The sequence below is a fragment of the Schistocerca americana genome, chromosome 5 (assembly GCF_021461395.2).
Source record: "Schistocerca americana isolate TAMUIC-IGC-003095 chromosome 5, iqSchAmer2.1, whole genome shotgun sequence".
Lineage (NCBI taxonomy): Eukaryota > Metazoa > Arthropoda > Insecta > Orthoptera > Acrididae > Schistocerca > Schistocerca americana.
In genome coordinates this window covers 440,291,557-440,318,123 of record NC_060123.1, presented here as the reverse complement: position 1 = coordinate 440,318,123, position 26,567 = coordinate 440,291,557, and the positions used below count along the sequence as shown (strand labels likewise).

Sequence of the window (26,567 nt, the reverse complement as noted above, 5' to 3'; positions counted from 1 at the left end):
CCTCCACGCTACCTTCCAGTACTAAATTGGTGATCCCTTGATGCCTCAGAATATGTCCTACCAACCAATCCCTTCTTTTAGTCAGATCCTGCCACAAATTTCTCTTCTCTCCAGTTCTGTTAAATACCTCCTCATTAGTTATGTAATCTACCCACCTAATCTTCAGCATTCTTCTGTAGCACCACATTTCAAAAGCTTCTGTTCTCTTCTTGTCTAAACTGTTCATCGTCCATGTTTCACTTCCATATATGGCTACACTCCATACAAATACTTTCAGCAAGGCCTTCTTGACATTTAAATCTATACTCGATGTTAACAAATTTCTCTTTTTCGGAAACGCTTTTCTTGCCATTGCCAGTCTACCTTTTGTAGCCAGTATTATCCATGCGTTATGTATTCCTTTTTATGACATATTCTACGAGGATCTCCTCACTATGGAGCTATGAAACGAAAAATACGTATGCTCTAATGTAAACAAGAGTGAAAATGTCGGCAACATGCACTGTGTGTTTTGTCTGCAAACAGACATGGTTTATTCACACACGGTACTGGTTACTGACAACAGTAATACCCACTTTACTATTCGCCCACAAGCTTGCCTTCAGTACTGCTCGGTTCCGCCACGAATTTATGTTCCCAGCTGTGTTAGCTGTACGACAACGGTGATACACGGTAGTACTATGGATAGCTTTAGAGATGGAGAGTTGGCCGGTATGCATCTCGTGGTTCATCGAAAACACTGAAAGAGAGGCAGAACGGCGCAATGCTGAGCTGTTCCTGCAGTTTCGGCAATCACATTACTGCACTTTTTTTCATCTGCGTTTCGGGTTATAGGTTTTGGTGATTCCATACTACAGGATTTAACGTAGATGTGAAGTCATTTTCACAGAAAAAGGTAACAAATTGAATAAATCGTAACTAGGTTTTTATCACGAAACGCGCCTCCGACGATCACGGATGTCTCACACCAAAATCCTCACTAGATATAGCTGAACAACCTCCAAAATTTTGTCGGTGTATTTCGGGTTGAACGTATACACTGATCATCCACAACATTATGACCGTCTATCTAATAGCCGGTATTTCCAGTTTTGGCGTCGTGGCATGGAAGCAATGAGGCCTTGGTAGATCGCTGGAGGAAGATGGCTCTACATCTGCACACATCAGTCACCTAATTCCTGTAAATTCCGGGGAGGGGGCGATGAGCTCTGACGCCACGTTCATATCCCAGATGTGTTCGATCGGCTTCAGGTCTGGCGAGTTGGTGGGGCCAGCACATCAATTCGAATTCGCCACCTTGTTCCTCGAACAACGCCGTCATAGGCCTTGTGACATATCGCATTATGTTGTCGAAAAATGCCACTGCTGTTGGAAACATGGTCGTCATGAAGGGGTGCACGTTGCCTGAAACCAGTGTACGAGACACCTTATCCGTCCTTGTGTTTTCCATGAGCTCCACTGGACCCATTGATGCCCACATGAATGTTCCCCAGAGCATTATGGAGCCGTCGCCAACCAACATTCAGTGTCGATGGTCACGTGCCCATTTCAGTCGTAGTTGTCAATTGGTGTTAACATTGAGACCCGCATGGGTTGTCGGCTGCAGTGGCCCATCGTTAGGAGTGTTCGGTGCACTGTGCATTCAGATGCACTTGCACTCTGCCCAGCATTAAAGTTTGATGTTAGTTCCGGCACTGTTCGCCATCTGTCCTGTTTCACCAGTGTGCCCAGACTGCCGGCCGCGGTGGTCTAGTGGTTCTAGGCGCGCAGTCCGGAACCGCGGGACTGCTACGGTCGCAGGTTCGAATCCTGCCTCGGGCATGGATGTGTGTGATGTCCTTAGGTTAGTTAGGTTTAAGTAGTTCTAAGTTCTAGGGGACTGATGACCACAGATGTTAAGTCCCATAGTGCTCAGAGCCATTTTTTGTGCCCAGACTTCGACGTCCCGACACTAATGAGACGTGGCCCCTCAATCCCACGACGTCTGGATGCGGTTTCACCTTGGTTCCGCCACGTGTTGAGGCCACTCACTACAGCACTGCTCGAACACCCAACAAGTCGTGCAGTTTCCGAAATGCTCATCCCGGACGTCCTGGTCATCACAACCTGTCCTCGGTCAAACTCAGATGGATCGCGCGCCTTCCATATTCTACAAACAGAGAGCACGCTCACTGATACTACATGCACCGTGCGATTGTCTGACTAGCAATCAATCCTCACCAGGTGAGGCTCCTGTCGCCTGGACGTGTTTATACCGATAGCAGGTCGGTGGTCATAATGTTCTGGCTGATCATTGTACACAACTGACCATTAAAATTGGTACACCAAGAAGAAATGCAGATGATAAACGGGTATACGTTGGACAAACATATTATACTAGAACTGACATGTGATTACATTTTCACGCAGTTTGAGTGCATAGATCCTGAGAAATCAGTATACAGAACAACCACCTATGGCCGTAATAACGGCCTTGATACGCCTGGGCATTGAGTCAAACAGATCTTGGATGACCACAGTTCATCAAGAGTAGTGACTGGCGTATTGCGACGAGCCAGTTGCTCGGCCACCATTGACCAGACATTTTCAATTGGTGAGAGATCTGGAGATTGTGCTGGTCAGGGCAGCAGTACAACATTTTCTGTATCCAGAAAGGACCTACATCATGCGGTCGTGCGTTATCCTGCTGAAATGTAGGGTTTCGCAGGGATCGAATGAAGGGTAGAGCCACGGGTCGTAACACATCTGAAATGTAACGTCCACTGTTCAAAGTGCCGTCAATGCGAACAAGAGGTGACCAAGACGTGTAACCAATGGCACCCCACACCATCACGCCGTGTGATACGCCAGTATGGCGATGACGAATACACGCTTCCAATGTGCGTTCACAGCGATGTCGCCAAACACGGATGCGACCATCGTCATGCTGTAAACAGAACCTGGATTCATCCGAAAAAATGACGTTTTGCCATTCGTGCATCCAGGTTCGTCGTTGGGTACACCATAGCAGGCGCTCCTGTCTGTCATGCAGCGTCTAGGGTAACCGCAGCCACGGTCTCCGAGTTGATAGTCCATGCTGCTGCGAACATCGTCGAACTGTTCGTGCAGATGGTCGTTGTCTTGCAAACGTCTCCATCTGCTGACTCAGGGATCGAGACGTGTCTGCAAGATCCGTTACAGCCATGCGGGTAAGATGCCTGTCATCTCGACTGCTAGTGATACGAGGCCGTTGGGATCCAGCACGACGTTCCGTATTATCCTCCTGAACCCACCGATTCCATAATCTGCTAACAGTCATTTGATCTCGACCAACGCGAGCAGCAGTGTCGCGATACGATAAACCTCAATCGCGATAGGCTACAATCTGACCTTTATCAAGTCGGTTAAAGTGATGGTACGCATTTCTCCTCCTTACACGAGGCATCACAACAACGTGTCACCAGGCAACGCCGGTCAACTGCTGTTTGTGTATGAGAAATCGGTTGGAAACTTTCCTCATGTCACCACGTTGTAGGTCTCGCCATCGGCGCCAACCTTGTGTGAATGCTCTGAGAAGCTAATGATTTGCATATCACAGCATCTTCTTCCTGTCGGTTAAATTTCGCGTCTGTAGCATGTCATCTTCGTGGTGTAGTAATTTTTCAAAAATGTGTGAAATCTTATGGGACTTAACGCTAAGGTCATCAGTCCCTAAGCTTACACACTACTTAACCTAAATTATCCTAAGGATAAACACACACACCCATGCCGGAGGGAGGACTCGAACCTCCGCCAGGATCAGCCGCACAGTCCATGACTGGAGCGCCTTTAGACCGCTCGGCTAATCCCACGTCTGTAGCAATTCTAATGGCCAGTAGTGTATATTCTCTGTGAGTCGCTGTGAAGATCGTGGCAGAGAGTTGTGTTTATTGCGCCACATATTTGCGTTTCTTCCCGTTTCACCCACGAATGGAAGGTTGGTAGAACGTTTACTTGCACGCTCCTCTATGCGAACTGTCATTAGCTAACCAGATTTATTAATGCGAGGAGTATTTTTTAAATAAAGTCTGTATGTGATTGAAAGTGAGAATGATGCGATCGCCGCATTGCGCATGCGCGTTCTCTTCCAGTATGCTCTGCGCGCGTATAGACATTATTTGCAGGCGTGTCGCCTGGTCGTACGCTGAGCTGGGGAAATTTATAATGATTGAGAAACTCGAACTGCACACCGACCTGGAGATATGATTCGTAATTCTATTCCTGAGTGCAAGAAACTCCGGCGTGCGATACAGAACAAGCGGATTCGCCTATTGCCAGCTGGTGTAATGTTACTCTATGTCAGTGCGGGGCCACATGTTTCTGCACAAACACACAGTTTAATTATATCTTTGTATGGGAGCAACTAGAACCTCCACCATGCAACCTAGACCTTGCACCCAACGATTTTCACTTCCTTCGGTACTGGTGATCCACGGTGTGAAAACTAGTCATGGATTGGATTTCTTCACAGGCGGTAGATTTTTTGACGTCGGGATTCAAAAACAAAAATCTTTTGTAGAACAGCGAAAATTATGTTTAAAAGTAAATATAAATCTATATGGCTCTGAGCACTATGGGACTTAACATCTGTGGTCATCAGCCCTCTAGAACTTAGAACTACTTAAACCTAACTAACCCGCCGGCCGAAGTGGCCGTGCGGTTAAAGGCGCTGCAGTCTGGAACCGCAAGACCGCTACGGTCGCAGGTTCGAATCCTGCCTCGGGCATGGGTGTTTGTGATGTCCTTAGGTTAGTTAGGTTTAACTAGTTCTAAGTTCTAGGGGACTAATGACCTCAGCAGTTGAGTCCCATAGTGCTCAGAGCCTAACTAACCTAAGGACATCACACACATCCATGCCCGAGGCAGGATTCGAACCTGCAACCGTAGCAGTCACGCGGTTCCGGACTGAGCGCCTAGAACCGCGAGACCACCGCGGCCGGCTATAAGTCTATAGAATATGGAAGAAAGTGTATATTAACGATGTTAATAGTATTATTCGTCATATATTAAACTGGACCTTATTTAAAAAATATCTCTCCTAGGTCGGTTCTCGCAAGATGCATGTAAATATTTCTGTTACGTTCAAGCGAGAATCAGATAAGGGTGTGACTACTTACTCCGCCATTTTATTGTATACTCGGGCGATGCTCGCTCATGTGGATCCAAAACAATAGAGCCATATTCAGATATTTACCGTGCAAGTGTTTTGGATGATGTCTCATACGTAGACAAACCGCCATTTCCCGGGACCTGCCAGTAAACAGTAGCTTTAAGTACAACTGAGCCTATATCGCCGTTTCACTTCCTGTTTTACCGAGAGAGGTGTCGCTGTAGTGAAGTACTGGACTCGGAATTTGGGAGCACAAAGGATCCCGTCAGGTAAATTTAGTTTTCTTCCGGTAAAACGCTTAAGACAAATGCCAGGATGTTTTATTTGAAACGGGCACTGCCGGCTTCCGTGCCTCTCCTTTCCCAATACAAACATGTGCCCCATCTCTAAAACCCATGTCGTCGACAGGATGTTACGCTATACTGTTCTTAGCTTCCTAAAACGTCGTGCCCCAAGCATTGTAATACTTTCCATCTCCATACTTCCAAGAAAGAGCCGTGGATTAGTGCTGGGGCAGTGCTGAAATATTGATCAAACTGGGGAGGGAGGGGGGGGAGGGGGGGAGGGTAGCCCTATGTTAAGTTTCGAGGTGAACAATGAAATAGATTTACTACTTCACGAAAAATGTCCCTGGGTACACTTAGTCATCTCCATTACACGTTATAGTTTTTAGTTTACTTTAATCTGACACTGAATTTATACGGCTGTGTATTTGACAGAGCAGGAAGTGAGTTCGTTTTGCAAAGATTTTTTTCGCAGGGATTGGGGGAAATTAGTGGGTGGAGAGAGAAAGAACTGCCTACACTGGCGTTTGCTGGCTACGCTCTTAATTTTGTGCCTTGATTAGAAATAACAGCTGAAATAGGTACAACACCTATTTCTGACAATGAAAGTACCTGACCTCGAACGCTCAAAGAAGCACGCAAAAGTGCGTAGAATATAAATCGCTGGTCCCAAAGCATCATTATGAGACATATGCATGGAAAACGCAGCTGTTGCCCGCTAGTGCCACTCAACGGTGGCATGTTGTACATGCACTAACAAGTACTTTGGTTGTGTGGATCCTACAGCTGCAGTAGAAGGCCGTACTTTGGACTGTTCGGCTGTGAGTTCAGAGTTTCAAAAGTGTACATCCGCATCATAAGGCGAAATCATCCCATGAGTGCAATTAAAATTTCAGAGGGAAAGTTGCGATAAGTTGTATATTAAAAGTAAGTTACACAGTCGTCATCATCAGACTTCACTCCGTCTACACAGTTACCTTTCTGCATAACTTACTACATGCTTGGCAATAGGCGGGTTACGACGCTGACGTACCAATACCATCGTTCGAAAGTGCAATTAGTGTGAAGTTTTATACTGCACTGCTTGAACAGAGAAGCGATGTTGGATGTGTAAAAAAAGTGGCTTCAGTCAAGTGTGCGTATTGTACTGCTACACTTTGCTTATAGCATTTCACTGAAATCACACACAACCGTGCGCAGCCCCACTCTGCTGTCTGTTGTGGTTCGGAACGGCGCCGATACAGTGCAATTAGCGCCATGGGCCGTAAGGGTAGTGAGACGACGCTGACCTAAGGCTGGACGCAAATTGAGAAGCGTATAGCACGTGTGACGTGCCACGACACTACAGCGCGACACGCACGGGTCGCGCGGGTCCAGCGCATATTGCGACGCGTACACATACTTCGCACGCGCCGACTAGCGACGCTCTGCGCTGACTGAACCGAAGCGCGCACAACCTCTTATCTTTCTCAAACGATTTTACAGAAACTATTCTCTGAAAATATATGATTTTTGCCTTACTTGTTGCGTTACACGTCAGCTTCGTGACGAAGTGCCCATCACCTCGCTAATGACCATTCTTATTGTGATGTACACATTTTAGTAAGACACTACGCAAAACTCAAAAAGTTTGCAACGAAAATTAGGGGTCGCTATGATTTTGAGTTTGGTGCGTGTTACACCATATGTTGCTGCGTATGAAATTCAGCTAACATGCTGGATTTTTGTTTAGACGTGGGAGGAGGTCTCTATCTGCCTCCGATCTCGAGAAAATGGATCCCATGTAGCGCGCTCACATCCGATCTCACGCCCGCGAGAATGAAATACTCGCAACATCTCTCGTATCTCCTAAACCGCTCTAGACATCGAAACGAAAGTTAGGCGAATGACAGCACACAAGGAGGAGAGTGTTTTGCTAATTATTAATCACACGGAACTTTCTTATCTATGGCGATATATAGCTACTTATACTTCTTTTTTTATTTATTTCACTCCAGTGACTGTAATTTTTTTAAGAGTTATCGACAGCTAGCGAAACAAGAGCTTCCTGGTATGAAAATAAACACGAAAAATCTTCTTTTATGTTACTACAAACCGATACTACGAGGTTTTTCGTAAGCTATTGAGCTCTGTGATTGCCAATTACTTATTCAATGAGGCCCTCCGTTTCGGAATTCTGTCTCAATAGCTGATGTGAGATGAGTTTGGCAAATTACATTGTGACAAAGGAAGTACAATTAAACCAGTCATCAAGAGAAATGTGGCCTTTACTCATAAATGGCGATGCTTCTTCGAATGAGAAAAGGTTAACAACTCACACAAAAACAGATTGGCAATTCTGTTGGAATTTTGGTGGAATCCCCGTAACCCATCGTATTTTTAACACTGAGCGACTGGAATGGAAACTTACCAAAGGCTTTTATTCCTTTTCTTGATCTGAGCAGTATTAAAATAATGACGAGCGTTCCTTCAGGCGGAATGATAGGCACATGCCAGATACTGACTGTTTACTCACCTAGGGCTTGCCAAACTGACAACGCGTGATCGCGAATAAAATAGTTGTTATTGAGAAAAATAAACAATTGATCTGTCGCACAACACAACGGTCAGTGTATTGTCAGCAGCGAAGGATAATGCGCGCGACAGGAATGCACAAGCTAGCCTGTGTGCCTTGTGAGATGGAGTTCGAAAAACATTGTCGTGAAAGTAGATCTGCCTTTGTCAGCAGCACATTTCAACAAATTAAATATGTCTAATCATAACACTCTTTTAGGATATTCCTACTTTAGTAACAATACCGACCATTTTCTTCATTTGTGTAACCTGTTGTTGTATAATTAGTTCATTAATGCTGATAATGTCCATGCAACAATTGAAATGCTTTTTCTCCTCACGGTGAACCAATTAAAACATTGTTATTTGTGACTGCTTTTCGACTGTTTCTAGCTTGCAGTGGAATTATGTTGTTCACATGCATGTAGTACAGTGTGTCGTATTACATTATTACATCCATATCAGAGTAATCACAGTGAAACTTCTATACTTCAGATCTTGGACGCTTTTTACCAGATGCACAAAGGGATCACACCTGTGGAGAATATCCCTTTCTAAATTTTTGTAACAGATCGTACAGATACGCTAGCTTACTAGGCAGCGAGAAGATAACCTTGCTTTACTTTCCTGCCTTGATTCTTAATCACATGATTTTATAATATTCCTTGCTTTCTTATTCACTACTCTCTGTCCCTTCTTGCGATCTGAAAACATCGCGGAGGCATATGGTGCAATTCCAGCGGCCAATGGCTCATCAGTTACTGAAGTATACATTTTTCTTGACAGAAGAAAAACAAAACAAAACTATGCACATATAAATAACAGAAAAGTATAACGTGCTAACGAAGAAAGCTGGAGCGTTTAAATGGCGAAAAACGAAACACTACCCAAAGGCAATAAAATTCAGTACACAGTAAGGCAAAATTTATCGTATGGGCAATATTACCACTGCTCACATGCGCCGTTCCGATGTGAGCATATGGCGACGCGCTGCGCGAGAAACTGTGCCTCAACCACAACGCCGCGCGATCTGGCGCAGGCGCGTGTCGCGTCCCAGTCGCGTCGCGTCGCAATTTGCGCGGCCCCATTTGAACCTGTGATGTTACAAAAACACGCGCTGGGTTGCGTCGCGCCACACGCGCTATACGCTTCTCAATTTGCGCCTAGCTTAAAGGAAACTTATTCTGCGCTTAATAATGAGTGCAAACTTCTTACGAGATTGGTAAAGTATTTGGTACATCTAGATCGACGGTCCAGTCGATAATAGATCGATTTTGCGCAACAAAATCATTAAGAAACCAACCACGTACCGGACGCCCTCACACTTTGACTGATGCAGACGTGAGATTCATAGTGAGGGAAACCTAAAATCAGAGTTCCTAAGTTGGCTGGGGAGTTAGAGTCTAGGGGAAAGAAGGTATATCCTAATACAACCAGAAGTACCATCAAAACGTATGGGTATCCCAGCCGGGTAGCGCGTAAGAAATTTTGGGCCAGAGAACAGAATCGAAAGAAACGTCTTCATTTTGCGATGGAACATAGAGTCAAAGAGGAAGACTTTTGGAATAGAGTAATATTTTCTGATGAGAGTAAATATAACGTATTCGGGTCGGATGGCAGGCGAATGGTGTGGCGTAGGATGAATGCGGAGATGTTGCCACTCAACTTGTGCCAACGGTTAAACACAGTGGTGGCTCCCTGATGCTGTAGGGCTGTATGAGTGCTGCAGGTGTTGGTAAATTACATTTCATAGAAGGTACAATGGATCACCACATGTATTTCAACATTTTAAAGGACAATCTAAATCCTAGCGCCGAAAAATTAGGTCTGCAAGGAAATTACATGTTTCAACACTCCTCCTCAGAGCCCACACATTAATCCTATTGAACACCTTTGGAACGTACTGGAAGATAGCATCAGGAGAAGACACATTTCTAACAAGAGAGACCAAAAAGAAGCACTTCAATGTGCATGGGACAAAATTCCAGCCTCTCTTACGGAAAGTCTGCAGCTCGTGGTCGTGCGGTAGCGTCCTCGCTTCCCACGCCCGGGTTCCCGGGTTCGATTCCCGGCGGGGTCAGGGATTTTCTCTGCCTCGTGATGACTGGGCGTTGTGTGATGTCCTTAGGTTAGTTAGATTTAAGTAGTTCTAAGTTCTAGGGGACTGATGACCATAGATGTTAAGTACCATAGTGCTCAGAACCATTTGAACCATTTTCTTACGGAAAACTTGGTCAGTCGTTGCCCAGACGACTACAAGCAGTAATAGCTGCAAAGGGAAACTAAATCTTAATTTTTGTTTTTGAAATCATTTTTTCAGATTGTAAATTAAAAAATATACTTTTTGAAGTAGACCTTGAATAAATTCTCCATTTTGTGAAATCTGCATATCGCTATAGATGTATTTATTTCATTGTCCATCAATAAAAATGACTTACCAAGGTTCGTTGCATATGACTGGATGTTCACATTTTATGTTCCCTTCCTTTCACGTGACATTTACTTACTTTTTTTAAAAAATTACAACTAGACGAATACTTTTTGGACTCACTGCACATAAGTCACGACATTGAAATAAGTGTGTTTCCGGTCTTATTATATCGATAAAATGTTACTTCGCGTTACCAAAGTACCTCTCTTTCACTTTGAATAGTTCATGATTTAAATGTCTTTTGCAGTAAGAAGCGTAGTTTCGCATGTGAATGCCTCATACTACTGTTTTTCAGATGAGTGATTTATATTCTAAGAACATTTTCGTGCGGTTTTGAGAATTCAGTCACGCACTTATGTTCTGAGAACAAAGAAAGAAAAGGGGGGTGGGGGGTGAGAGGGAGTAAGGAGGAATTCTAAGGAGGGATACAGGTCAAAGGCAGGTCGAAGTTCTAAAGTCGCACAGTTTAAGTTTGTCGTCCCTAGTGCACTAAAGTTTGCTTTAATGCAAAATGACAGCAATTACTGTGCAGCTCGACAGCTTATAATATGGAAACGTGTCGACAGACATTCGTGTGAGGGTAATAGGTATACCTCATCAAACTGCGCCCAGCTTGTGTCGATGTAATCGGCAAACTTCTACTTGCAGCCACGTCCGTAAACTCCATCAGCGAGAAGCACTTAAATACGCCGGCGCCAAAGATTGGAGACTGCTCGCAAATAGCAAACTTACTCACTTGATTAGGTACTATTTGTCGCTCCATACTAATGTGTCACTGTAAGAAGTGTTTTTTTTTTTTTTTTTTTTTGAGGCTACTGGAAATTAAGAGAGATTTCCACGAGACGCCTTTCACTTCTCGGTAAAGCATCACCGGTGGTGATTTTCTAAACGTTTTGTATACATAACACGTTTTTTACATTTTAATTAGCCTACTGTCTCGTTAAAAACAGTTTTGCTTGCGAATGTCACATTTAGTATGTATTTATTGCTCCTTTCACTTCCAGTACTACCTTCTTTCGGTTTTTAGAAGGCCATTACTTCATTTCCTTTTTATACGCTCTTCTGTTTAATTTCGTAAAACTTTGTGCTATATGTGATTTTATACAAATTCTATTGTCGCTTTGCTTGTTTTGCTTTCAACGCTGTGTTACCTTGTCTTCATTTATGTCTCACGTGTTGTTTTAAAAGCAGTAAAAAGAGAGTATGGGAACTGAAATCAAGCTTTTTTCGACTGAAATCACCGCATGTAGAAATGTTTTCCCTACACAAAAGATTTACACCGTTACAACTGGTGGTGCTTTACCAAGAAAGGGAACACGTCAGGAACCAAATTTTCTTAATTTGTGGTACGCTTTACGTTAACGTTAGTCACTTTCGTTTTATTCCACCCCATTCTCTCTGCTTCGTCTTAGCGAATGTAACGCGAACAAATGCTAGCGTGGGTTTCAGTTTATCCTCGTCTAAAAAGAAGAGGGGAAAACTGGATACAATGGACTGATAGATTAACTTAAGAGGGAACGAACGCTGGCGTTTCGTGCCTTGCTTCATGAGCTCTGTAATTATCCTGAAGAATTCTTCCAGTACTTTTGAATAAGCTTGTCAACGTATTATGAACCAGAAATGTGACTGAATAATTCGTTACAATATAATAACACTTTCTTCAGGAAATGAATTCAGCCTATACAAATGTTGTCTGACACCACCAACTGTTGAAATAAAAATACTATTGCAACATATCGCAAGGTCTTAATATTTTGTACTCACCACAAGATAATTCGCTGAGTAACAGTGGCAGAAGTAGAGGTCTGAAAAATTACAAAAGTTAAGGATGAAAAACAAACGCACTGCGGTTTTGTTCTAATAATATTTGTTCGTTTCGAACCAGGTTCTGTCTTACTCTGTCACTGTCAAGACAGAACTGACTAGCTTTCGCAAGAGCGTGTATAAAACTAAACATAAGAAACAAAGATACTTTCAACACACATCGAATCTTTGCTCGTGACATAAGGTGAGAAATGTCCAACAAGGTGCTCATCGCTCATGTTACACACCACCATGTTAAATTACACTTGTTGTGGTCTTCAATCCAAAGATGGTTTGATGCAGCTCTTCACGCTACTATGTTCTGTGCTAATCTCTTATCTCCGAGTAACTTATGCAATCTACATCCTTCTGAATCTGCTTACTGTATTCATCTCTTGGCGTCCCCCTACGGTTTTTATCCCCCGCGCTTCCCTTTAGTGCTAAATTGGTGATCCCCTGATGCCTCAGAATGTGTCCTGCCAACCGATCCTTTCTTCAAGTCAGGTTGTGCCACAAATTTCTTCTCTCCCCAATTCTATTCAGTACCTCCTCATTAGTTACGTGATCCACCCATCCAATCTTGAGCATTCCTCTGTAGCACCACATTTCATAAGCTTCTATTCTCTTCTTGTCTAAACTGTTCATCATCCATGTTTCACTTCCATACATGGCCACACTCCACACAAATACTTTCAGAAAGGACTTCCTGACATTTAAATCTATACTCGATGTTAACAAATTTCTTTTCTTCAGAAACGCTTTTCTTGCCATTGCCAATCTACATTTTATATCCTTCCTATTTCGACCACCATCAGTTATTTTACTTACCAAATAGCAACCGTAATCAACTACTTTAAGTGTCTCGTTTTCCAATCTAATTCCCTCAGCATCATCTGATTTAATTCGACTTTATTCGATTATCCTCATTTTGCTTTTGTTGATGTTCATCTTATATCCTCTTTTCAAGAGACTGTCCATTCCATTCAACTGGCCACGTACAGATTGCCTTGCAAGCGACTTTTCCACTCATCGCAAGTCTACGTTTATAACATTTGTATACTTAGAGAAAGCTTTTGTCAGCGTTAAGTGGAATATTAGCTCAAAAATCCTGAATGCAGAGAGCGAAAGGCTATTTACAATCTGTACAAAGTCCAGACGGCAGGTACAAGAGTCGAGGGACACGAAAAGGAAGCAGTGGCTGAGAAGGGAGTGAGACGTGGTTGTAGACTATCTGCGAAGTTATTCAATATGTACATTGAGCGAGTAGTAAAGGGAACCAAAGAAAAATTTGAAGTGGAATTAAAGTTCAGAGCAAGAAGTAAACACCTTGAGGTTTGTCGATGACAATGTAGCTCTGTTAGAGACAGAAAAAGACCTCGAAGAGCAGCTGAACAGAATGAACTGTATCTTGAGAGGAGGACAGAAGATGAATCAACAAATGCAAGACAAGGATAATGAAATGCAGTCGAATCAAATCAAGTGATGCTGAGGGAATTAAACTAGAAAACGGAATATTTAGCAGTAGGAAATGAATTTTGCTATTTGGGCAGCAAAATAGTTGACGATAGCCGAAATATGTAAACTCTCAATGGCAAGAAAATAGTTTCTGAAGAAGAGCAATTTAACATTGAGTATTGATTTTAGTGTCAGGAAGGCTTATCTAAAAGTATTTGCATGGAGTGTAGCCATGTATGGAAGTGAAACATGGACGATAAAAAGATCAGACAGAAAGAGTGGCGTGTAAAGTTGTATCAAACCAGTCTTTAGACTAAAGACGACAACAAAAACAACATAGTGCCGTTCTTGTCCTCTCCCTTTCAAGCTATACGGGGTGGTCCATTGATCGTGATCGGGCCAAATATCTCACGAAATAAGCGTCAAACGAAAAAACTGCAAATAACGAAACTTGACTAGCTTGAAGGGGGAAACCAGAAGGCGCTATGGTTGGCCCGCTAGATGGTGTTGCCATAGGCCAAATGGATACCAACTGCGTTTTTTTAAAAATAGGAACCCCCATTCTATTACATATTCGTGTAGTACATAAAGAAAAATTAATGTTTTAATTGGACCACTTTTTTCTCTTTGTCATAGATGGCGCTGTAATAGTCACAAACATATGGCTCACAATTTTAGACTAACAGTTGGTATCACGTAGATTTTTTAAATTAAAGTACAGAAAGTAGGTACGTTTGAACATTTTATTTCGGTTGTTCCAATGTGGATCATGTACCTTTGTGAACTTATCACTTCTGAGAACGCATGCTGTTACAGAGTGATTACCTGTAAATACCACATTAATGCAATAAATGCTCAAAATGATGTCCGTCAACCTCAGTGCATTTGACAATATTTGGAACGACATTCCTGTCTACAGCGAGTAGCTCGCCTTCCATAATGTTCGCACATGCATTGACAATGCGCTGACGCATGTTGTCAGGCGTTGTCGGTGTATCACGATAGCAAATATCCTTCAATTTTCCCCACAGAAAGAAATCTGGGGATGTCAGATCCGGTGAACGTGAGGGCCATGGTGTGGTGCTTCGACGACCAATCCACCTGTTATGAAATATGCTATTCAATACCGCTTCAATCGCACGCGAGCTATGAGCCGGACATTCATCATGTTGGAAGTACATCGCCATTCTGTCATGCAGTGAAACATCTTGTAGTAACATAGGTAGAACATTAGGTAGGAAATCAGCATACATTGCACCATTTAGATTTCCATCAATAAAATGGGGGCCAATTATCCTTCCTTCCATAATGCCGCACCATACATTAACCCGCCAAGGTCGCTGATATTCCACTTGTCGCAGCCTTCGTGGATTTTCCGTTGCCCAATGGTGTATATTATGCCGGTTTACGTAACAGCTCAAATGGTTCAAATGGCTCTGAGCACTATGGGACTCAACTGCTGTGGTCATAAGTCCCCTAGAACTTAGAACTACTTAAACCTAACTAACCTAAGGACAGCACACAACACCCAGCCATCACGAGGCAGAGAAAATCCCTGACCCCGCCGGGAATCGAACCCGGGAACCCGGGCGTGGGAAGCGAGAACGCTACCGCACGACCACGAGATGCGGGCTTACGTTACCGCTGTTGGTGAATGACGCTTCGTCGCTAAATAGAACGCGTGCAAAAAATCTGTCATCGTCCCGTAATATCTCTTGTGCCCAGTGGCAGAACAGTGCACGACGTTCAAAGTCGTCGCCATGCAATTCATGGTGCATGGAAATATGGTACGGGTGCAGTCGATGTTGATGTACGTAGTATTCTCAACACCGACGTTTTTAAGATTCGCGATTCTCGCGCAATTTGTCTGCTACTGATGTGCGGATTAGCCGCGACAGCAGCTAAAACACCTACTTGGGTATCATCATTTGTTGTAGGTCGTGGTTGACGCTTCACTTGGTTCTGAACACTTCCTGTTTCCTTAAAAAACGTAACTATCCCGCGAACGGTCCGGACACTTGGATGATGTCGTCCAGGATACCGAGCAGCATACATAGCACACGCCCGTTGGGCATTTTGATCACAATAGCCATTCATCAACACGATATCGACCTTTTCCGCAATTGGTAAACGGTCCATTTTAACACGGGTAATGTTCACGAAGCAAATACCTTCCGCACTGGCGGAATGTTACGTGATACCACGTACTTATACGTTTGTGACTATTACAGCGCCATGTATGAAAAAGCGGAAGAAGTGGTCCAACTAAAACATGCATATTTCTTTATGTACTACACGAATATGTAATAAAAATGGGGGTTCTTATTTAGAAAAACGCAGTTGATATCCTTTTGCCCTATCGCAGCGCCATCTAGTGGACCAACCATAGCGCCATCTGGTTTTCCCCTTCAAGCTGGACGAGTTTCGTTTGATGCTTATTTCGTGAGATATTTGGCCCGGTCACAATCAGTGAACTACCCTGTATATACACTACTGGCCTTTAAATTGCTACACCACGAAGATGACGTGCTACAGACGCGAAATTTAACCGACCGGAAGAAGATGCTGTGTAATGCAAATGATTTGCTTTTCAGAGCATTCACACAAGGTTGGCGCCGGTGGCGACACCTACAACCTGCTGACATGAGGATAGTTGCCAACCGATTTCTCATGCACAAACAGCAGTTGGCCGGCGCTGCCTGGTGGAACGTTGTTGTGATGCGGAGAAATGCGTACCATCACGTTTTCGACTTTGATAAAGGTCGGATTGTAGCCTATAGCGATTGCGGTTTATCGTTGGTCGAGATCCAATGACTGTTAGCAGAATATGGAATCAGTTGGTTCAGGAGGATAATACGGAACGCCGTGCTGGACGCCAGCGGCCTCGTATCACTAGCAGCCGAGATGACAGGCATCTTATCCGCATGGGTGCAACGGATCGTGCAGCCACATCTCGATCCCTGAGTCAACAGATGGGGACGTTTGCAAGACAACAACCATCTGCACGAATAGTTCGACGACGTTTGCAGTAGCATGGACTATCAGCTCGGAAACAGTAGCGGCGGTTACCCTTGAAGCTGCATCACAGACAGGAGCGCCTGCGATGGTGTACTCAACGACGAACCTGGGTGCACGAATGGCAACACGTCATTTTTTCGGATGAATCCAGGTTCTGTTTACAGCATGACGATGGTCGCAGCCGTGTTTGGCGACATCGCTGTGAACGCACATTGGAAGCGTGTATTCGTCATCGTCATACTGGCGTATCACCCGGCGTGATGGTATGGGGTGCCATTGGTTACACGTCTCGGTCACCTCTTGTTCGCATTGACGGCACTTTGAACAGTGGACGTTACAATTCAGATGTGTTACGACCCGTGGCTCTACCCTTCATTCGATCCCTGCGAAACTCGACATTTCAGCATGATAATGCACGACCGCATGTTACAGGTCCTGTACCGGCACTTTCTGGGTACAGAAAATGTTCGACTGCTGCCCTGGCCAGCACATTCTCCAGATCTCTCATCAATTGAAAACGTCTGGTTAATGGTGGCCGAGCAATTGGCTCGTCACAATACGCCAGTCACTACTCTTATTGAACTGTGGTATCGGGTTGAAGCTGCATGGGCAGCTGTACCTGTACACGCCATCCAAGCTCTGTTTGACTCGATGCCCAGGCGTATCAAGGCCGTTATTACGGCTAGAGGTGGTTGTTCTGGGTATTAATTTCTCAGGATCTATACACCCAAATTGCGTGAAAATGTAATCACATGTCAGTTCTAGTATAATATATGTGTCCAATGAGTTCCCATTTATCATCTGCATTTCTTCTTAGTGTAACAATTTTAATGGCCAGTAGTGTAGATGCAATATTATTGCGCAATGAATACTGAGCGTGCGACGGGCTTTTCATACAGTACAATATATTGCACAATATACTGACAATCTTCAGTATTTTTAAAGCTCTGCAATTCCCATATTGTCTAAACCGATAATATCGTTCTCAGAGATATTACTGCGCAGTTGTCGGTATTGAGCAATAGCTATTGCGCGTAGTAAGGACCCCTTTGCGCACGTAGCATGCCCGGCGGCCCGAAGGCACTCTGGTGCAGTGGCTCCACGCTGAGTTGTTGGGGCCACGGAGTCCAGACGCAGACGTGGGACGGGCTGGCCAGAGCCGCTGGGTGGGGCGGTCACAGTGGGCGCAGCTATCGATCGCCTGTCTGCCAGCAGCAGGCGAGGTGCGCCGCGCGTCCTTTGGCAGCCACACGGCTGGCGTCGCCTAGCGTTGCGACGCCCACCGGCCGCAGCCCCATTCAACTCGCAGACACGCGGGCCGCAGCCAGACGCCGCGTCTTTCGCGCTCGCCTACTGTAGCTGCCCGCTCAACCTACAGCATACCAGCGGGGCGGAACTGTACTCCCACATTTTGTGAATATTGTAATCTAGTCAAGTACTTTATATTGAAAGTTATCTCTTTCGATTAGTTTTACTGTGCGACTGTAGGTAACTGTTGGTGGCAAAATTCAACTGCGAGACTGCACAAATGAACCCAACTGCCACAATATTAAGGAAGTCACGCCCTATCTGGAACTTATTTTAATCACAAAATCTGACTACGAACTTTGATTAAATAATCTGTTCTCTGCAGAATTTTTCTTGGGTGGGTGTCAGCTGCTCTCGCAGCCACAGCGCGTCTCGACACCATAGCTGAAAAATCCAGGTAGAGAGACACGCAGAGGCGTAATGCGTTATCTAAAAACATTGCTATCATTCTTGGTTCATAAGTTTTTCGTAATAATTTTTAAATAAGTGAAAATTAATTGACTCTCTGGATGTGGACTAAAGAACTCAATTCCAATTCCATTTCCATAGACTAAATAACATTTAAAAACTTGAAAAATACTTAAGCTTTCTATGAAATCACGTAACAATAATCCAAGAATCAGAAGTGTTGAACTTAACATATGTAATCTACATCTACATCTCTATACTTACTCCGCAATCCACCATATGGTGCGTGGCGGAGGGTACCTCGTACCACAACTAGCATCTTCTCTCCCTGTTCCACTCCCAAACAGAACGAGGGAAAAATGACTGCCTATATGCCTCTGTACGAGCCCTACTCTCTCTTATCTCATTTTTGTGGTCTTTCTGCGAAATACAAGTTGGCGGCAGTAAAATTGTACTGCAGTCAGCCTCAAATGCTGGTTTTCTAAATTTCCTCAGTAGCGATTCACGAAAAGAACGCCTCCTTTCCTCCAGAGACTCCCACCCGAGCTCCTGAAGCATTTCCGTAACACTCGCGTGATGATCTTACCTACCAGTAACAAATCTAGCAACCCGGCTCTGAATTGCTTCTATGTTCTCCCTCAATCCGACCTGATATGGATACCAAACGCTCGAGCAGTACTCAAGAATAGGTCGTATTAGTATTTTATAAGCGGTCTCCTTTATAGATGAACTACATCTTCCCAGAATTCTACCAATGAACCGAAGACGACTAACCGCCTTCCCCACAATTGCCATTGCATGCTTGTCCCACTTCATATCGCTCTGCAATGTTACGCCCAAATAGTTAATCGACGTGACTGTGTCAAGCGCTCCTTAAAAAAACCCAGAATTTAATTCTTAAATCTATTTATCTCTCAATGATCGACAAATCCTTACAAAAAATGAAAACCAAAAGATTCCTGATATCTGACGAACCAAGAATGCTGCATTTATCAAACCGCTGCCGCAAATGAAACTAACTTAATGACTACCTGTAATCAAAAATGTGTTCAAATGTGTGTGAAATCTTCATCAGTCCCTAAGCTTACGCACTACTTAACATAAATTATCCTAAGGACAAATACACACACCCATTCCCGAGGGAAGACTCTAACCTCCGCCGGGACCAGCCGCACAGTCCATGACTGCAACGCCTTAGACCGCTCTTTTTTTTCCTTTTTTTTTTTAATCTCATTTTGTTCGCTTTTGTTCGTTGCATCTGCTCGGGGCTGACGTCGTAAGACATCCGTTTAAGTTCGTTGTTGATCGATTAACTCAGTTTTTTTTTATTACAGAAGGCAGCTAACCTTCTGACCGAACACGCTGAGCCACCGTGCCGGCAATCCCCGGCTGACTACCTATAATCCATTCTTCACAAATATTATCGTAGCAAAGTATAAATCTATTCCTTTTCTCTCCGGAGTGAGTCTTCTGCTCATACACAACATAATTCCAAAAATCTCCGTTTGTCCCTTCCTGCTACGAAACCAAAACTCAACTCTTAACATCTAGCGTCTCTCCTCTCTTCTCGTTCAACAGATAAATCTGGCGCGCATCTTCCCAGAACAAAGATCATCTCTGATTCATCTCTGTGCGGTGCAGCATCTCTTTCGAGGTTGTGCGCGGCGTGTCTTAGCAGTTCAAACATCACCAGCGCAATTTTAGACATCAAAAACATAAAAAAGTTCCTACAAAAATTGACACACACACCTCTCAATATTTTGAAATTTTGAAGAAAATATTTGTTTTCAATTAATGCTTCTACCAGATTCTTCAACTGTTTTAATTTCTTCTGTTGAACTTGATCCAAAAATTGAAGACGAATTAATGTGTGGTAGTAGATGCGACTTTTCACAACAAACAGCATACTCAGTATATTCAGGTTCTGCTGTCTACTTAGGCGTAAGATTCTGTTTAAAAAAGAGCGTTGTTAACAATTAATGTCAACAACTAACGAAATTTCAGTTTTTAATAGTTTTTTTTCTTTTTGTAGGGATTATGAAGTTGGGTAGTATCTGTTATTGAAAATACGTTGGGTGCTGCTAAAACCAAACTAAAAGATATTTCAGGCCCTGGATCCACTTCCAACTCAGTATCTTCTTAATAACGGTAAGAAACAGTTAACGAAATTTGTATTTTTTTTAAAAAAAAGGCTAGGTGCGAGAGTTCTGCACAAACTTAATTATGTATGTAGACATTTCATTCATCGAGAATCTCGACCATTATGCGTTGCAAGATTTTCGATAAAATTTTCATTTCAATAATATAAATGTGACATAAAGTCACGACAGAGGCAGACGACCATTATTATAATAATTTGTCGCTCTGCGTTGAGGTTGACTGGAACGCAATGGTAAAACTCAAACATCCGGCCAGGAAGGACTTTATTGCTCATATGACGCTTTTAGGAATTTATTCATCACCAGATGGAGTGCTGTAAGGAGATATGGATTTTTTTTTTAAACGTTCAAATGGCTCTGAGCACTATGGGAGATAACATCTGAGGTCATCAGTCCCCTAGAACTTAGAACTACTTAAACCTAACTAACCTAAGGACATCACACACATCCATGTCCGAGGCAGGATTCGAACCTGCGACCGTAGCATAGCAGTCGCGCGGTTCCGGACTGAAGCGCCTAGAACCGCTCGGCCACCACGACGGAGTTTCAAGTTGTATGTGTAAGAACAGACTAGTCTGCGAATGTTTCTTTTACATACAAGTCGAAACGCCATATCTAAGTGCAGCAATCGCTCCTTGGTATTCGCGCGAAGTGGTCGCGTGGTTTGAGGTGCAATGTGACGGATTGCGCAGCCCCTCCTGCCGGAGATTCGAGTCCTCCGTTGGGCATGGGTGTGTGTATTGTTCTTAGCATAAGTTAGTTTAAGTAGTGTGTAAGTCTAGGGGCCGATGACGTCAACAGTTTGGCTCCTTAAGTATTCACACATATTTGAACATTTTCTCCTTGATATCTAACGATGGATAAATTCCGAAACGCTTCACATATGCTATCAAGTCATTCCTTGCCTGATGTTTGACTTTTACCATTGCGACCCAGTCAGCCTGAAAGCAGAACTACTGATTGTTTTAATTTAAAGTTTGACGCCGGATAATAAATGACAGAGGAAATTTTTTCTATCTTTCTTTCTTTCACTGGTGCAATGACCCGCGCTGACGCAGGGTCGGCATTGTTAGGAACGGATTTGGCAAGGTTAGTGGAAAGGTGTGGCCGGATGCCCTTCCTGCCGCCACCCCGTACCCCCCACCCCCGGAACGGAATTAGTGTACCCCAGCTGTCTGCGTCTAGTGTAATTCATGGAATAGTGCGAACGTGTTCAGATGTCTGCGAGTCGTGTAACTGAGGCGGAACGTGGGGAGCAGCCCGGTATTCACCTAGCGGGATGTGGAAAACAGCCTAAAAACCACATCCAGACTGGCCGGCACACCGACCGACGTCGGTAATCCACCGGGCGGATTCGATCCGGGGCCGGTGCGCCTACCCGAGTCCAGGAAGCAGCGCATTAGCGCTCTCGGCTAACCTGTCGGGTCAGGAAATATTTTTTTCATGTCATATAATTACCAATTAACAGTTTTCGGAGTCTTCTTCCTTTGGTTGTAGCGTGAAACAGAGTGAGGTTGCGAGTATTAAAATATGTGACATAAATGACCATATCTTTTGACGGCATTGTCTTAGAAGCTTACATTTATTACTCCTCTAACGGATGGACCTCATTATGTGACATACATTTAAAACGGATACGTCTTCCAGATCCTGAGAAAAAGCGTTTGTAGCAGTCGGACAGACAGACAGAAAGACTTGCGGACAACAAAGTGATCCTATAACGGTTCCGTTTTTACCGAATGAGGTATGGAACGCTAAAATTATGATGGCTATAAAATACCGCGTCCCCCTTAGTTGGTAGTACGGAACAGTCTTTGATATTGATAGGATTACGGACAATTCGCACACAACCGTGACGCCAACGATGTCATGTGGAATCGACCGCTAGATGTCACGAGAGGCGAACCTGCCAGTACATAAGGAGAAAGGGGCGGCGGGGATGATGTGTGGTCAGTAAGCAAGAAAAGGCTCGCCGAATAATGCTCGCAGCAGAGACATATGAGAAGCAAGAGCAGAGGCGTCGCGCTTTTGCAAAAAAAGCAGTTCAGTGATTCACCATATGGTGTCACAGTAGCGGCGCAGCCCATGCAGTCCAGTGGGGCAGGCCCTTGTCACTCTGTCGGAGCGGGATAGCTTTCTTCTGGCACCGTGGCACCTGTTGTCGGCGAGTTGGCTTTTCCATCGGGCTGCGATCTGCCACTACTGACCTGTGGGCAGCAGTGGGTGCGTCTGCGGCCACCTTTCACTTTCGTTGTTTAATATACACTACTGGCCATTAAAATTGCTACTCCAAGAAGAAATGCAGATGATAAACGGGTATTCATTAAACGAATATATTATACTAGAACTGACATGTGATTACATTTTCACGCAAATTGGGTGCATAGATCTTGAGAAATCAGTACCGAGAACAACCACCTCTGGCCGTAATAACGGCCTTGATACGCCTGGGCATTGAGTCAAACAGAGCTTGGGTGGCGTGTACAGGTACAGCTGCCAATGCAGCGTCAACACGATACAACAGTTCATCAAGAGTAGTGACTGGCGTATTGTGACGAGCCAGTTGCTCGGACACCATTGACCAGACGTTTTCATTTGGTGAGAGATATGGAGAATGTGCTGGCCAGGGCAGCAGTCGAACATTTTCTATATCCAGATAGGCCCGTACAGGACCTGCAACATGCGGTCGTGCATTAGCCTGCTGAAATGTAGGGTTTCGCAGCGATCGAATGAAGGGTAGAGCCACACGGGTCGTAACATACCTGAAATGTAACGCCCACCGTTCAAAGTGCTGTCAATACGAACAAGAGGTGACCGAGACGTGTAACCAGTGGCACCCCATACCATCACGCCGGGTGATACGCCAGTATGGCGATGACGAATACACGCTTCCAATGTGCGTTCACCGCGATGTCGCCAAACAAGGATGCGACCATCATGATGCTGTAAACAGAACCTGGATTCGTCCGTAAAAATGACGTTTTGCCATTCGTGCACCCAGGTTCGTCGTTGAGTACACCATCGCAGGCGCTCCTGTCTGTGATGCAAATGGCTCTGAGCACTATGGGACTTAACATCTATGGTCATCAGTCCCCTAGAACTACTTAAACCTAACAAACCTAAGGACATCACACAACACCCAGTCATCACGAGGCAGAGAAAATCCCTGATCCCGCCAGGAATCGAACCCGGGAACCCTGGCGCGGGAAGCGAGAACGCTACTGCACGACCACGAGCTGCGGAGTAGTCTGTGATGCACCGTCAAGGGTAACCGCAGCCACAGTCTCCAGCTGATAGTCCATGCTGCTGCAACGTCGTGGAACTGTTCGTGCAGATGGTTGTTGTCATGCAAACGTCCCCATCTGTTGACTCAGGGATCGAGACATGGCTGCACGATCCGTTACAGCCATGCGGATAAGGTGCCTGTCATCTCGACTGGTAGTGATACGAGGACGTTGGGATCCAGCACGGCGCTCCGTATTAGCCTCCTGAACCCACCGATTCCATATTCTGCTAACATTCATTGGATTTCGATTAACGCGAGCAGCAATGTCGCGATACGATAAACCGCAATCGCGATAGGCTACAATCCGACCTTTATCAAAGTCGGAAACGTGATGGTAAGTATTTCGCCTCCTTACACGAGGCATGACAACAACGTTTCACCAGGCAACGCCGGTCAACTGCTGTTTGTGTATGAAAAATCGGTTGGAAAATTTCCTCATGTCAGCACGTTGTAGGTGTCGCCACCGGCGCCAACCTTATGTGAATGCTCTGAAAAGCTAATCATTTGCATATCACAGCATCTTCTTCCTGCCGGTTAAATTTCGTGTCTGTAGCACGTCATCTTCGTGGTGTAACAATTTTAATGGCCAGTAGTGTAAAAACCGGTTAATAACTGAATCTGTGATACATTCAGTTCACGATAACCCAATTCCTTATAACACGAATCAACCGAACAACATGAGCTACAAGTTAAAACAAGAAACATAGAAGAAGGTGGCAAAGGGATTGCATTATGCAAATTGTACTAGTAATTATTTTATTTATTTCCTACGCATTTTCACAATAAACTTCGAGCATAAAAGATTAAACCTGTTTGCCAATGCAGTACTCTTACAGCCGCCAGCTGCCACTGAGCGGAGCATTAACATTAAGAAAATTCTGTCGAAACCGGTTGTTTTAAATAAACGAATATTTATGCTTGATGTTTTTATTAACAAAAGCTCCGCTCGTGCCTCTGAAGCTACATAGAGCAGGCGAGAGGAGCTGGTTGCTACTCTGTGGTCCGATGTCCCCCTCAGCGAGATCACTTGTCTTGACGTCATGTCTCGAGTTCGTAACTAGCCTTTAAATACAACACTTATTGGAACATACACAAATATAATCTTGGGGTCCTGTGGACCCCAATGTATTTCTTCTTATATTTACCACATTTACGTATTTTTCATGTACATTTAATCGTGCTGAAACAATTTTTGGTTGGAAAACTTGTCTTATCGAATTTTAGTAGCAATTTTCAAAAGATGTTACATTCTTATTTAGTAAAACGTACTGATTTCCAAAAAAATAAATAAAATTTGAAATTTTAAAAACTGGATTGAATCTAATTATATTTTCAGAAAGTACACAAAAAGTAAAATAATTTAGTGTTTTTGGAAAAGAGAAAGCATTTAAAGATTTTCTTATAATACCACACAAAAAAGATACTTTTTACTACGAAAATTACACAAATTCTCTTACATCATAGTTATAGGCTCTTATAAAATAGGTATAAACTGAAAACTAATTAAATCTGTTACCAGGACTTTTATTTACACACTATAAATTACATTTATTTCACATAATGTTAAATAAATTTTAGATCATGGAATTCTAACGAAATTAAGTAACCGTTAAGTGAAAAATGTAAGAAAAATTGATTATTTGTCTCGAAGTGGTTTATGGCCTTTTTCTACTCCGTACAATCTCTGCAAACCATTGCACATTCACTGTTCTATCTTCAGTCCTCATCATACACGCAAAGGGTCTTTGGAACGCAGGAAACCAGGAACTCAAAAAATGGTTCAAATGGCTCTGAGCACTATGCGACTTAACTTCTGAGGTCATCAGTCCCCTAGAACTTAGAACTAATTAAACCTAACTAACCTAAGGACATCACACACATCCATGCCCGAGGCAGGATTCGAACCTGCGACCGTAGCGGTCACGCGGTTCCAGACTGAAGCGCCTTTAACCGCACGGCCACTCCGGCCGACTCCACGAGTCGGTTCTCTGTTTAATTGCTCGAGGTAATTTTCGGATAGTGCACTCAGTATAATGTCACTCGATGGTCTGTCCCTACCACCCGTCCTAAACATCTGAGTGTCCCAGTCTATGTCTGGTAAATTGAAATCTCCACCTAAGACTATAATATGCTGAGAAAATTTATGTGCAATGTATTCCAAATTTTCTCTCAGTTGTTCTGCCACTAATGCTGCTGAGTCGGGAGGTCGGTAAAAGGAGCCAATTATTAACCTAGCTCGGTTGTTGAGTGTAACCTCCACCCATAATATTTCACAGGAACTATCCACTTCTACTACACTACAGGATAAACTACTACTAACAGCGACAAACACGCCACCACCGGTTGCATGCAATCTATCCTTTCTAAACACCGTCTGTGCCTTTGTAAAAATTTCGGCTGAATTTATCTCTGGCTTCAGCCAGATTTCTGTACCTATAACGATTTCAGCTTCGGTGCTATCTATCAGCGCTTGAAGTTCCGGTACTTTACCAATGCAGCTTCGACAGTTTACAATTACAATACCGATTGCTGCTTGGTCCCCGCATGTCCTGACTTGGCCCCGCACCCTTTGAGGGTGTTGCCCTTTCTGTACTTGCCCGAGGCCATCTAACCTAAAAAACCGCCCAGTCCACGCCACACAACCCCTGCTACGCGTGTAGCCGCTTGCTGCGTGTAGTGGACTCCTGACCTATCCAGCGGAACCCGAAACCCCACCATCCTATGGCGCAAGTCG

The 26,567-nt window shown here is 44.0% G+C and overlaps 1 long non-coding RNA gene across 1 annotated transcript in view; it reads right to left on the bottom strand.

Annotated features, from left to right (window-relative positions):
- Positions 1-22,674: 22,674 nt before the first annotated feature.
- Positions 22,675-26,567, bottom strand: part of LOC124615471 — a 139,165-nt gene continuing 135,272 nt past the window's right edge. Inside the window, exon 3 of the long non-coding RNA XR_006979792.1 lies at positions 22,675-22,754. This is a non-coding gene — a long non-coding RNA (uncharacterized LOC124615471). The remainder of the gene's footprint in view (positions 22,755-26,567) is intronic.